Here is a 14512-nt window from a genome sequence, read left to right as displayed (position 1 = left end):
CCCAGGGTTTGGTAATTTTTAAATGTAATTTCACAGAGGCGTGTTCAGCTTTCTTAAGTGGTTTAACAGAGTGTCAATGCTCAAAACTAACCAGCTGATTGGTTCTGTTGGGTCTGGAGGAAGCTGTTAGCAGTCTTCACTCGGAAGCACTTCTGTAACAGTTGGATTTTCTCTTTAACTAAAAACCAAGCTGTTAAACCATGACATACTGAAATACCCCACACAAAAATATAGGCCGAATACTTGGTAGGCTCAGTGTTGAAATTAAAGCAGGTTATGCAGAGTCTAAGCCAGCCAGGACCAAAACCTGGCAGAGATGGATGGTGCAAATCCTTCCTTTAGTCTTTACACCTGTCGTCATGGTGAGAAAGTTTTTGTTCAGATCCATTTTGAAATTGTCTTGTTTCAACTTATGCCCACTGTCTCTTTTCCTCCTACCATACACTTTTGTGAGCTGCCTGTCTCTCTCTTCTTACTAAACTTAACCTAAATACTGTGGGGTTCCTATTAGGTGCTCCCAAAGCCATCTATCTCTCTTCTAGAGTCACCAACCCCAATTCTTTTTGTTCGCATAAGGCAAGTTCTCCAAAACAGGGGCATGGGAGACTTTGCTTGTGAAAGCTGACACAAGTTGAAAAGGCACTAAAAAGAGAGACATAAATTTACTCAGTGTGCATAGGTAAAAAACAGAAAGGAATATGTATTATGAAAAGTTCCAGTTAGATAATAGTAAACACTGTGTACCATGAAGGTGATCTATCAGAGGGGCAGTGGATTCCAAGTTCTTGGAAACTGTCAAATACTAATTTGATAAGGGCCTACACAATATGATTTGCTTTGGTTGGACCAGATAATTTCCCGCCCAACCTCAATAATTCTACAATATTTGGAGATCAAAGTGAACCAAGTAATTCCTATTTCTCATCTTTCATTGAGTTTGAGATTTATTTTTGTGCTTATATTTTTAGAGAAACAAATTCTTAGAAAGAGACAGCAAATTGATGAGGCAGGTGCTCCTTCCTTTCCCTATGTCCAAAGCCAGCTAATTCTGTTGTACTGATCTGCCATTCAGGAACTTGCATTCAGGTGAAAAAAATACACCTCCAGAACTCTCACTTTTGTATGGATAGTTTGGTGAAACTTTTGAGGAAAAGAGCATTAATGATTTTTATATGGTTACACATGTAACCATATTGGAGTCTGAATTCTGGAAGAGAATAAACATCAAGAAATTCACTCTCATATATGCATAGCTCATTTCAAAGGGCTGACCAGCATAACTCTTAAATGAACCATGTTATCTAAAAGAGAGAAAAAGTGTAGCATTGTCTGACTCCTGTTTTGTTAATTCAGATGTCAGATGTCAAGTTTGTACTTTTTAAGAGACAGCCAAATGCTTAGACTGATCCTTACCGTTATGATGACACCTACAGATAATGTGGATTAGACTCCTGGTGGGATATCATAAGATATTGTTTGTACAGATATGGTTTATGTATTTCAAAGCACAAATTCTTTACAAATTAAAGGTTTAAATTATGAATAAATAATATAGAAAATTATTTGTTGTAGTTACAAGTCAAAAGTTGTGCATTACTGTTCAAGGACATATTTCCTTTCATTTAGCGTGCCTTACAATGCTGAATGAACTCATGTCTGAATTTAGAGACAATCTAGAACCACTTCATGCAAACTGTATTGGCTGATTGCAGCTGTTAATGATCTGTAAAAGGAAAGTAAATCTACCCCTTGATAGACATTACTGTACCAAATGTAGTAAAAAGCTAAGCGAAATGTGAAATGATTCCTGTTCAGTGGGGAAAGATACTATTAGTGTGTCCAGTTTCTTTTTCAGGGGCAAAGAAAATAGGTCTGTGTTCTGTTAATTTGCAGGTTTGTTTTTTGGCTGTTTACTAATGCAAGCATTATTTATATACATGAGCTTATCATTATGTATACAATTTTGCAGTTTATTTCAGCTGTATTTACCACACCTTAGATCAATAAACTAATTAAATTGAGAACAATTTTAGACATGATTGGGATACTATCAGACTGATTAATTTATTAAAGAACACTTGATATTCCCACATACCCTGATTGGCCTACCTTGTATTCGTAACTTTTCTCCTCTTCTGCTAAGCATAACATAGTTCTTCATATCAAAAAGTCTTGAATTTTTCACTGAAGCTAATTAATGGAAAATATGTTCCATGTTTCTCTTTTCACATTATCTGGACACTGATTCTGATTTTTATTTCATGGGGGTTTTTTTAACGGGGATATCTTAAAATAGTGAGAGTAGTGAGGTAGATGTGCTGACAATATTTTTTTTCCATAGCACCATAAAAGATACTGAAAGAATTTTGAATCTTTAAAGTGAGCTCTATTTACCAACAACTAAAACATCAGTGTGCTATCAGCATTAGTCTTGTTCAACACCCAAAGCATGGTAGTGTACCAGATACTATGAAGAAAATTTGTTCCATCCTAGCTGAAACTAATGACAGTGTGGAAGCATGACCATGTAAGAGGAATCTTACAGACAACAGAGCTTTAAGACCTTCCCTTCCCTTCCCTTCCCTTCCCTTCCCTTCCCTTCCCTTCCCTTCCCTTCCCTTCCCTTCCCTTCCCTTCCCTTCCCTTCCCTTCCCTTCCCTTCCCTTCCCTTCCCTTCCCTTCCCTTCCCTTCCCTTCCCTTCCCTTCCCTTCCCTTCCCTTCCCTTCCCTTCCCTTCCCTTCCCTTCCCTTCCCTTCCCTTCCCTTCCCTTCCCTTCCCTTCCCTTCCCTTCCCTTCCCTTCCCTCACTTTTCCTCCACCTCCCTCCCTCCCTCCTTCCTTTGATTCCATCTCTGTCTCCTCTATTTTGCTTACAAACACTTATGAAAGCTATGACTCATAATTAGCTTTTTTCTAAGCTAAGAACTAATTGCTGAGTCATATTGCAACACTAGAGAGAAAGTAAATATTACAAAAAATCATATATCTGTATTACAGATAGATTGGTATTTTGGTGAGTACTTGGTTGTTGTGAAAGCCCTGAAATACTGTGTCTGCTCTTGGATCAGTTTAGGCACTTTACATAACAAATATGTAATGTCAACCTACTCTATATAAATAGAACTGCTGCAAAATACCACTTCTGTATGCATAATCTCATGAATAAAGTTTGTATTTTTTAGCTCCTCTCCTCCACTTTCAAAATAAATTAAATTTAGGATATGCTTCACATGTAATATACTATCAACAAATAAAACTTGCCAGTACAGTACACTGTAGACAATCTTATTTTTCTCAGCCCACATTGCCATTTTTTACATCAATAGAAAATGTTCCTGCAATGGGTTTTTGCAACCTTTTGCTGAAATAGGAAACAAGTTAGTGATAGACTTTGATATTTCAATTCCTTTCCCTTTAAATTTTTCTTGGTTTACTGACTGTATCTTTAGAATATCCTCAACATTATTTTAATGATCTAATTAATTTGCCATGATAATATGGTCAAGCACATTTATAGGCTCCATTTCTAAAATGAATTAATAAGTTTGTTAGGTGTTTTAATATGAACATTTTTTACCAGTGCTGAGTATTTTTTGCATTATTTGAAAAGAGACTGATAATTTATAAATATATCACTTCATGGTCATGAGTTACAGGATTCATCTCTTTTCTGGTATGTCTTTGTTTTGACTTAAAACCTCATGTCACGAAAGTCGCATAGTGCTTATCAAATTATATTTTTTATAATCAAATTATTGTGACCTTCATATGCATGGAATAAGTGATGAAGCCAGGAAATGTTTCACTGCAGCTAGAATCTGAATATAATAGTACTGACTGAGGTTGTTACTGACAATGCTTAGTCAAAATTTTCATATCTGCTCTTTTAGAAACTGAGGGCCAATGATTTGGTTTTGGCTTTTTTGGGGGTCTTTTTTTAGATTTTAGTGATCCTCCTTCACTATTGTGGTTTAAACCTGACCAGCCACCAAGCTCCACACAACCACCCACCCACTCCCCACACCAGAGGAGCTAGGGAGGGAATGGGAAGGGTAAAAGCCAGAAAACTCATGGGTTGAGATAAAGACAGTTTAATAGGGAAAGCAAAAGCTGGGCACACAAAGAATGCAAAACAAGGAACTAATTCAGCACTTCCCATGAGCAGGCAGGTGTTCAGCCAACTCCAGGAGAGCAGGGACTCATCACCCATACCAGTGACTTGGGAAGACAAATACCATAATTCCAAATTAGCCCTCACTCCTTCCTTCTTCTTGCCTCTCTTCATATATTGAGTATCATGCATACAGTCTGGACAATCCCTTTGGCTGGTTTGGGTCACCTGTCCTGGCTATGTCCCCTCCCAGCCTCCCACACACCTCAAACTTCCTTGCCAGCATGGCACTACAAAAAGCAGAAAAACCCTTGGCTCTGTGTAAGCCCTGCTCAGCAATGACTAAAACATCTCTATTTTATCATCGTGTTCAGCACAATTCCAAAATGTAGCCCCAAATCAGCCACTGTGAGGAAAGCTAACTCCACCCCAGCCAAAAGTAGTAAGTACCACATTTGGTTGAATATTCAGTGTTGTACACTTATGAAGTTTTAGAATCCCAGGTCTGAGAACTTACAACTGTGAAATGCCCAAGGTTGATTCTGTACAACAGCAAACCCAACCCATTTCTTTGAACACAGGTCTGCAAAATTGGAGTACAGAGTGAAAATGGGGGCATTGTGGAGAGGAATTGGACTACTCAGAATGCCTGCTCTGAAAATCAGCATGTCAGAAAGCTTCCATCTGCAGGTGGGAAGAAACTGAAAAATAACCCAGGGCTTTTTATTCCTATTCACCCACAAAAACTAAAGAAAGAGGAAACACTTGCCTCCTCCTAGGAATCTTCCGATTAAAAATAAAATAACCCTTATCACCCTTTTAGAATAAAACAGAACACAGTGAAAGATTCTACAATTGGTAGAGTGACTGAAGCAGTAGGCTGTCAAGTCATGTTTCATTTAGCTTGATTTTCTCTAGATCAATTCCTGACAGAAAGCTCAAATTACTAGACAATTATGTTAGAAGCAGCAGAGGGGAGTGGGTCGTCACAGGAACACCATCTTCTCTAATTTTGTTTTGACAAATGCTCTCAGTGTGAGGTGTTCTTTTAAGATGTCTAGCAAATTGAATCTTTCAAAAGATATAGAAATAGAGACCCTCAACATAGCGTTCAATTTGCTTACCATTTTACATGTAGGCTTTAGACATCTCAATTAAACTAGTCAATGCAAATAAATGAAGGTTTCCAATGCATGATTTGAGAAGATAACTAGTTTGAATGTTGACATGTACTTTGTAGAACTCAAAAACTGGGTGAGATGATCCTGCTTCTCTCATCAGCTGTAGCTGTTTACAGGATTAACACATTCGCTTCTGGACATGTTTACTGGTGGGACTACAGGCTTTTGTTTGTATAGGCTTTTTTGGGAGCATTAATTCTCAGACTGCTTTTCTGAACACAGACATTAAGTTCTGCTTTAGTAGTCCACGAGATTTTCCATGTTTTTCCCAATAGCTTCTTTGATTCATCATCTGGTATGTTTTGGTTTTTTTTCCCTAAAAAAAACCATACTAAAAATATTACTTCATCCTAGCTCCAACAACCTAATAATGATTGAAGAAACACTGGGAATAGAGCACTACAAAAATATATTGTTTTCTGAAATATCTGAGGATTCCATTCCATTTTGAATAAAATAGACATATATTCATTGGGATATTTCTTCTCTCCAGCTGAGATCTCACTCTGGATCTAGGTATATTTAATTACTGCATGCACAATGGAAATCCTTGGGAGAAATGTCTGTCCCAGATTAGTCAAAAGTCGTGGGACTGCTACATCTTCCTGAAATTTAGGAATTGTATATTACAGTTACTCCAGAAGAGGTGGGAACTTTATTTTGTTCTCCGGATTTTCATTGAATTGCTCCAATCATTTATGAATTAGAAGCGCCACTTCCATTCACTAGCTTTGTGTTTTCAAATAGCTTATTAAACATGATTTTTCAATATGATCTAATAATGTTTCTCAGTTGTGCTGAACAGAAGAATGTGTATTTTGTGAGTCATATCTGTTTATTTTGTGACTGAGTTAGTGAAAATTTTTGATGTTGTTACTACTTGTCTGCTTCTGCAGGTGTACAGATTGCCTGTGTTGACACTTCAGGAAATTCATTACTTTTTATTAGGGGAATAATAATAGTGAAAATTGAAACTTAGTTGCTATTGGGTCCTTCCACATTTCAACTTAGACAATATATGAAAAGGTTTTGTGGTTTTGTTTGTTTGAGTTTTTAATTTTATTTTTAAATTTTAATATATTTTAAGGATATTTTCCTCTTTTTGCTTTTAATTCTTAGTGAATTCTGTCATTACAGCAAATTTTAATTAATAATGAAAGTAATTTCTTGATAAGAAGCAAATTATTTTTCACCTAAAAAAGTTTACATTGAGATTTCAATGTAATTAAGGAGACAGCTAATACTCTAAGATATTGCTATAATTTATGAGCATTTTGTTTTAAGTGTAGATTCCAGTCCAGATTACCAAAATCATTGGATACTTGTATTTGTCACTAGCAAACTCATAGATTGGTATGCCATTTGCAGATTATTCTGCTAATACTGACTCTGAATCACCATGTAACTAGATTTCTGAAAACATATTCATACGTCGTCTAGGTAATTTGGTTTAGACATTTTCCCAATCCACAACAGAGGAATCATTTGAAATAAAGTCAATATAGAGATGATTAAGGCTAGAATACTGATCCCCCAAGACTCAATTACAAAACAGTCCAATAAAATATTTTTTTCATTTGTAGATTTCTTGTCTTGTAATTGCCAAGAATTTCTTGTCTTGTAATTGCCAATTATTCTTTGGATAATGGAATTAATGGAAGGACACATTATTCATGATATCATAGAACTGTTATGATTGGAAAAGACTTCTGTGATTATCAATTGCAACTATTAACCCAGCACCAAAATGTTCACCAATAAACTGTGTCCCTAGGTGCCACATCCAAGCACCTTTGGAATTCCTCCTGGGATGGTGATATCTTCACTTACCTGAGCAGCCTGTTCCAATACCTGACCACACTTTCAGTGAAAATTTTTTCCTAATATCCAATTTAAACTTCTCCTGGTGGAAATTAAGGCCATTTCCTCTGGTTCTGTCACTTGTTAACTGGGAGAACAGACCAATCACCACCTTACTAAGACCTCCTTTCTAGCAGTTGTAGAGAGTGACAAGGTGGTGTCATCACATTGTGCACACACACGTGCACACACACATGAACACACACACAGACCCACAACACATATGCTCCCGTGAGCCTCCTTTCCTCCAGGAAAGTACCCCAGTTCCCTCAGCTGCTACTCATCAGACCTGTGCTCCAGACTTCTCACCAGCTCCATTGCCCTTCTCTGGACATGCCCCAAAACCTCAATGTCCTTCTTGTAGTGAGGGGCCCAGAACTGAGCTGCAGGATTTGAGTTGCAGCCTCACCGGCGCTGATGATCACTGCCCTGGTCCTGCTGGACACTATGGCTGCTAAAAACTATTACAAACATGGTATTCTGGAACTCTTCTGTTAGGAGCTATTAATAATTTATCAATGAAGGCAAAGAAACAGGTATTGTATTTCTATTTAAAAATGCACCTGATGGAAACATAGGCTATGAAGAAATTGCAGGAGAACCTTTAACTCTTAATGTGGTGGGGATACAATCATAGCCACAAGGTGAATAAGCCCAAAAACTTTGAGGGCTATGATCCATAAATTTTTGATAATCAACTTTTGAATTTACATAGTAGGAAGATGGATTAAGTATATGGGAAAACACTTTGCAAACTTTATCATTAAAAATAGAAATTTTCACTTCAGAGTTAATGAACTCATAATGTGTAAGACATTTACCTTATTTATTGTAGCTCCTGTTTGATAAATCATAATCACTTATATAAGTAGAATCAAAATCTGGCAGATATTTCTTCTACAATATGGAGGTATATATCTTTATTTAATTAAGTATTTGATGCTTACCTATTACATTTAAAATCTAATATTTAATGAAGCAATATGGGTTAACTTCAGAAACAGACTCTGCATAAGAAACTTAACTTCTATTCTATAGAATCTTATGCAGTTGGCAATTTATCTGAGAAGTAAATGGCAATATCCTTTAATTGGTCAAAGACAAAGATTGTATCTAGTTAGATATGTGTACATATGTATCCATCTTCACTCTCTTATTTATTCTTTGAATTTATATTTCAGCCTGTGAAATTTGAAACAGACGTTACACCTTATATATCATAACTAGAATGCCAAAAGAAAAGACTGATAGTCATAGGATAAGCAATATCACTCTACACCCATGTCGCCTACACAGCCCAGGAAGTTCCAAAGTAATAACACGTTCCTGGTTCTCCAGCTAAGATCTGTGCAAGAAAATTAATAAGAAAATGCCTTCATTTCATCATGATGGCATTTGGGAGTTTTAGAGCCCTCTAGTCCATTAGTCAGTTTTGTTAATGATTGTGCTCATCCTTTTAATCATGTAAAACACATTGACTGAGCTTCATTTAGTTCAAAGTGCCTTTCAGAAGCCTGAAGAGAAACTGAATGGTGTGAAACTTTACCTTTCTCACGGCAACATATATTTGCTCACATATAGCTAGGTTTATTTGTGATTTATATGAAGATACAATATATCCATAGTTTTTGAGAAAAAACCTTACTCATTTGAATGAATTAAAAATTTAAATTTGAGTGCCTAATATGTTCCCAGATTATCTATCTTATTTGTATTTCTAACCTATCTTCCTACTAATAATCGTGTAAAAGTTATTGACACCCACACTTCTTTATTTTCATTATTCTTGTACAAATATTGTATTTACAAAATTATTTCAGCTCTATGAACGACTCTTTTTGCCTGAAATTAAAGAATTTCCAATACCAGATCTCAGTCATGGTCTTGGAGGACTATTCTTTGTTTTCAGAATGACTGCTTTATAATCAACTAAATGAGCTATTTTGGAATTTTTCCAGCATGAATTTGAAGAGCTATATTACAGGGAGATTGAAATCTTGTAAAAAACACCAAAGCATTTTTTTTATTAAATGTACAATATTGTTTATATATGCATATATATTCATTTTTCATTATGAAAACACACTGTGATATATTATGACAAGTTTATACCCTGCATATGGAAAAAAAATTAAACAATAATTCTTAGTACAAGCAGAATTATGGTATCTAATGAAAAAAAAAAAAAGAAGATCCTGTAGAGCAAAAGATCCTATAAAGCTTTGTTTCTGCATAAAAGTGGAAATGTTTAAGCTGTGTACTTTCAGGAGCTGCTTCATTGTCTGAGACTTTTACATTGGTAAATGTCAATCTTTAACATTTTAACCAAAATTCAACACTATCTCAATCAAAAAAAAAACATTATATTCTTCTGTTTTCTTTTTGGACACATTCATAATGCCTTCTAAATACATCTGACAAGTACTGGACTCCCTCATTAAGAAGTAATCATTGATATTTCCTTATTTCTTTGAACAACGGAAAAAAAAAAAAAAAGGTCTCACCCTTTATATGAAATGCTTATAGAACTTACCCAAAAACCTGAATATGAGGAATAGATTCTTATCTTAGTTTGAGAGTGTTCAGAACCAACATCTCTGAGAAGTTCCCCTCTTCTTCCTGAGTAAAGGAAGCCTTTTAGGGGCATGAGAAATCTCCCATCAGTGCAGCATTTCCATTAGAGGAAACCAGGAAAGAAACCAAGAGGTTCTGAGGGGAGAAACAAAGTTCCAAATGGCTGCACAATTTTCTGTATTTTTTTGATGCTCAATGTAAATTTTTTCCCCCCCTCACATAAATGCATATGTTGTATTTTTAAAGTAATTATAAATGCACATATTTTCAATATACAAGTATCAGGAGCTAATTAGTTTGGTGAGTTCTGGTAAAAAAGACTCTAAGAATTGCTTTATAGCTATACAAGTTCTGATATATTTTAAATAAGTTCTCCATGTACAAATTAAAAATATTTAAATTTAACTGAGTGCTTCCTGTGTTCACTTGTGATATATACAGAATTTCAGTCATCCCTGAATCACAGAAGTACAAAGTCTGTCTGCTCCTCCCCATTAAGCTCATTTGAATTCTTGAAAATCAATCCATGGTGATAACAGAGAGAATATTTTTTTTTACCAAGAGATAAATAGTTTTCGATAAAAATACAAATAGTTTTTTCACATCAGGCAGAAGAAGACTATAATTATTTTAATGTATTTTCAATAACAATGTTTAACTTCATGTGATATTGTTCTTTAAGGGAAAAATAGTTTATTTACAATGTTTAATGAGCAATGAGTTGGCTTTTTTTAATAACTTCATAAACCTTTTCTTTAGTAGACTCTTGTTTAGATACTAGATTCATTCTAAGCATTTTTAACCTGAAAATGGAAAATAATCCCATATACTCTACCCTTCTGTGAATTTTCTTAATTAAGGATCCTCTTCAATGGTTAACTATGTAGACCTATTTTGTGTTCATTGACTATTTTGTCCAGTTCTAATTCAATCCACATTTAAGTAAATTACTTCAGAGAGAGCTGAGTCAAGCTGTTGTGTTTTTCACAGTATTTGATGTGATTCTTCTGGTGCATTCACAGAAATAAAAAAAACCCTGAAAATATTTCACCAGTCCTAGGAAATTTACAGTAGTAGTGGTAATTTCATTCTTCATTTGTTTCTCATTATATACTTATATAATTATGCATACATAGCATTACTTATCCTTTAAACCAGCCTGTCTCTGACTTGTGTGGGCAGTTTACAGTGAACATGCTGACCTTCATGTTGCTGACATACCATTTTCTGATTCTCTGCTTATTTCTAAGGTATTTATATGTTTTCTTTTCCACATTTTCTCTCCTGAATTCTTGACCTACCAAATATTGCCATCTCAAAAATATGTTTAAATTTTGATATGACATTAGCTTTCTCAGAAATCACCAACAATTTCCTAAACACAGCTGAGCCAAATTCACAGTGGTGCCTCACTAAAACATTCCAGTGTGAAACTATTTATCTTAGTTCCAAATAGTTTTGGATATCTCCTACTATGCATGCAGATGTCCACAGCATGACTGAGCTTCCAAGACACAGAGATTCAACAGTCCCACAATATTACAACTGGATTGCTGAAATGCACATGCATATGAATAATTCCTTTCCATTACTTGCCAGATAGTTGAGAAATCACTGTTCAGTGATGAGCAGTGTCCCCTGGGATCAGTACTGGTGCTGGTGCTAAGGTTCAGATTCTTTTTTGACAACATAAACAGTGACCATGTGCACCTTCTGCAAGTTTGCTGATTACACCAAGCTGTGGGATGCAGTTGGCACACTGGAAGAGAGAGATGCCGTGCAGAGGAACCTGGAAAAGCTTGAGAGGTGGGCTGATGCAAACCTCGTGAAGTTCATTAATGTGAAATGCAGGGTCCTTGTAAAGGAATCTTCCCTCAGTGAAAATCCAGGAGCCATTCTGGCAGTCATTTTGGCAGCACCTGAGCTGGGACTGAGGCTGCTTTGCACCTCAAAGTCATGATCAGATCAGGTTTCCTTACCAGCTTGACCTTAGGTTTTCCATAGCAGAGCCTCAGATGTCCCTATCCTTAAAATAATTTACTTCTGGTGTCATGACTAAATTATAAAATCACAGAACATCATCTTGAGCTGGATTCCTCTGGGAATGGACTCTGAGCAAAGGAATCCCTGGGCTTTTACATCCTGACAGTCTAAGTGCAGTAAAGTCTGGGGGTTGCTGGTTCTTGCTGGCTCCTGACACATCACTGAGTGTTCAGTCACCTGGCTGTGCCACAGGTTCCTGTGCCCTTCGTTATGCAAATAATCAGCAGCTCAAGACCTTTTTCCTCAGCTCAGTGTCTGACCCCTAGAGCTCAAACTGCCCCCTGAACTGCAGCTGCACCCTGAGCTACCTGCACCAAATGTTCTCCTCAGCAGTCCTGCACTGGATCATGGCAGGCCCAGACACACCTACAGGCTGGGCAGATAATTGATTGAGTGCAGCCCTGTGGAGAAGGACTCACAGGTGATGGCTGATGCAAAACAGCATAAGGCAGCAGTGTGTGCTCACAGCCCACAGAGCCAGCTGAATCCCTGACTACATCAAAAGGAGAGTGGTCAGCAGGTCAAAGGAGGTGACTCTTCTCTACTCTGCTTTGGAGGGACTCCACCTAGAATACTGAGTACAACTCTGATGCTCCCAACGTAAGAAGGATACGTAAGTGTTGGAGCAAGTCCAGAGGAAGGCCAAAAGTTGATTAGAGAACTGGATCGTATTCCCTGCAAAAACAGGCTGAGAAAGTTGTGGCTGTTCAGCCTTGAGAAGAGAAGGTAGCTTGGAGACCTCATACCAAACTTCCAGAATCTGAGGAAAGCCTGCAGGGAAGATGGAGATGGACTTTATCAGGAACTCTAGTGATAGCGCAAAGTATAATGGTTGCAAACTAAAAGAGGGGAAATTCAGGTTATATACACAGAAGAAATTCTTTAAGGGTGGTGAGATACTGAAACAGCTGGTTCAAGTGGTCCTGGATACCCCCACCCTGGTAGTGTTTTGGAAAAAACCTTGAGCAGCTTCTTCTAGGGAGGTGTCCCTGCCCGTGGCAGGGCGGGGGATAGTTGGGACCAAATGATCTTTATGTTCCTTTTCAATTCTTAAAAATCTAGCATTCCCCTTCCGTTGTACATCAAATATATGTTTCCTAAATACTTCATGTATAAATCTTATTCACAGGTTATTTGTGTCATAAACTACTGAAATCCTGTTTCATAGAATATTTTGTGGTAAAGTTAGATAATGAAATCCATCTATTATATATAAGTACTTCTTCCTAAGGTCCTTTATCTCTTTGTCTTTTTACTTGCAAGTAAACTTCTAGAATTATAAAAGTGTTAAGAATATTATTATTATTATTATTATTATCATCATCATCATCATCATCATCATCATCATTATTACTATTATTATTATTACTATTATTATTATTATTGCTATGAACCAAAGAAACTCTTCCTTCACATAGAGAACTTACAAAGCTGAAATTACTATAACTAGTCTTCAAGAACAGCCTGTATAACATTGCATGCATAGTATCATTTTTATCGTTTTGTCATCTCTATAATTTGTAAGTGAAATTTAGAAGAAAAAATATTATTTCTTCTAAGGAGATGGCAATTGTACTGCTATTCCACAAGTTATTTTTTTCTAATTTCTAATTCTGATGCAAAAGCAATCTTTCACAAAGATTCAAGAATAACTGTCTTAACTCTCTAGAGTAGCAATTTTTTTTTGTTTGTTTCTAGAGGAATATATTGTTAGACAGAATTATTTCTTGACACTGCTATGTATTTTATTGAGCAACAGATGGTTCTACAAGTTTATCATGTGTGTCCTTCATCAGCTATAACACCAGGCACTCACGGATTTGACTCTAAATTAAAGAGCAAACAAACCCCAACAACAGCAAATAAAAATAAACCTGAGAGAATTATGATGGTAGATTTCTGGAGGATGGACACTCCTCAAGTTGTGAGCAGTCTTGCAGTCTTTTGTTTCTTTTCTTTCTTTTTTTTTTTTTTTATGGTTGTTGTGGCTTTATTCATCTGGAAATAAAGGCTTTCTTTCTATAAGTAAAACAAACAGTGTCACTGATACTTGCTTTCAAATATTCTGTGCAATATTTAGTTGGAAACCATATTAAACGCATAATGAATATTTATTAGGTGCAATGTGCAGTTGATGAAGTGTCCCCTTGTTCAGTCTAGTGTTATAAACATCCAGCCCCAACCCCATCCAGTAATGGGATAAACACCCAAAAATACAGCGCCGGCCAATATTTTTCAAGGAAGTTGGTGTCTTTATTATCCTATTTAATTGCCTATTGAATTACACCTGCTATTAAAACTCTCACTTTTGTCATTTTTGTTGGTGTACCCAGGAGTATTGTATATACCTGTTTCATTTATTGAATTAATTGCAAAAGAGAGAGAATTTCTGATTTCACAACTCAGAATGGCTAGTTTGTAGGCATTCATTAGCAAATAAATACTTGTGGTAATCTGAACGGTGTGTCAGATAGAAATTTGTGCAACATCATGGTAGCTTTTTTATTTTATTTCTGATGAGAGCTCTCTAACTACCTGGAGGTACTTAAAATTTTATTTCACCTCCATAAATAAAAAAATAAAAATAATCACTTAAAACTATGCTCAAATGTAACACACAGAAAAAAAAAAAAACACAGAAACCCAAAACATAATTTATATTGTCAGTAATCAAAAACTCTGCAAGACAGATAGTGTTAACATATAAGTAACAGGAGAAATAAGTTTTTGTCAATAATTTTGG

The sequence above is a fragment of the Zonotrichia albicollis genome, chromosome 2 (genome assembly GCF_047830755.1).
Source record: "Zonotrichia albicollis isolate bZonAlb1 chromosome 2, bZonAlb1.hap1, whole genome shotgun sequence".
NCBI classification, from domain to species: Eukaryota; Metazoa; Chordata; class Aves; order Passeriformes; family Passerellidae; genus Zonotrichia; species Zonotrichia albicollis.
Note: the sequence above shows the minus strand (reverse complement) of the source record.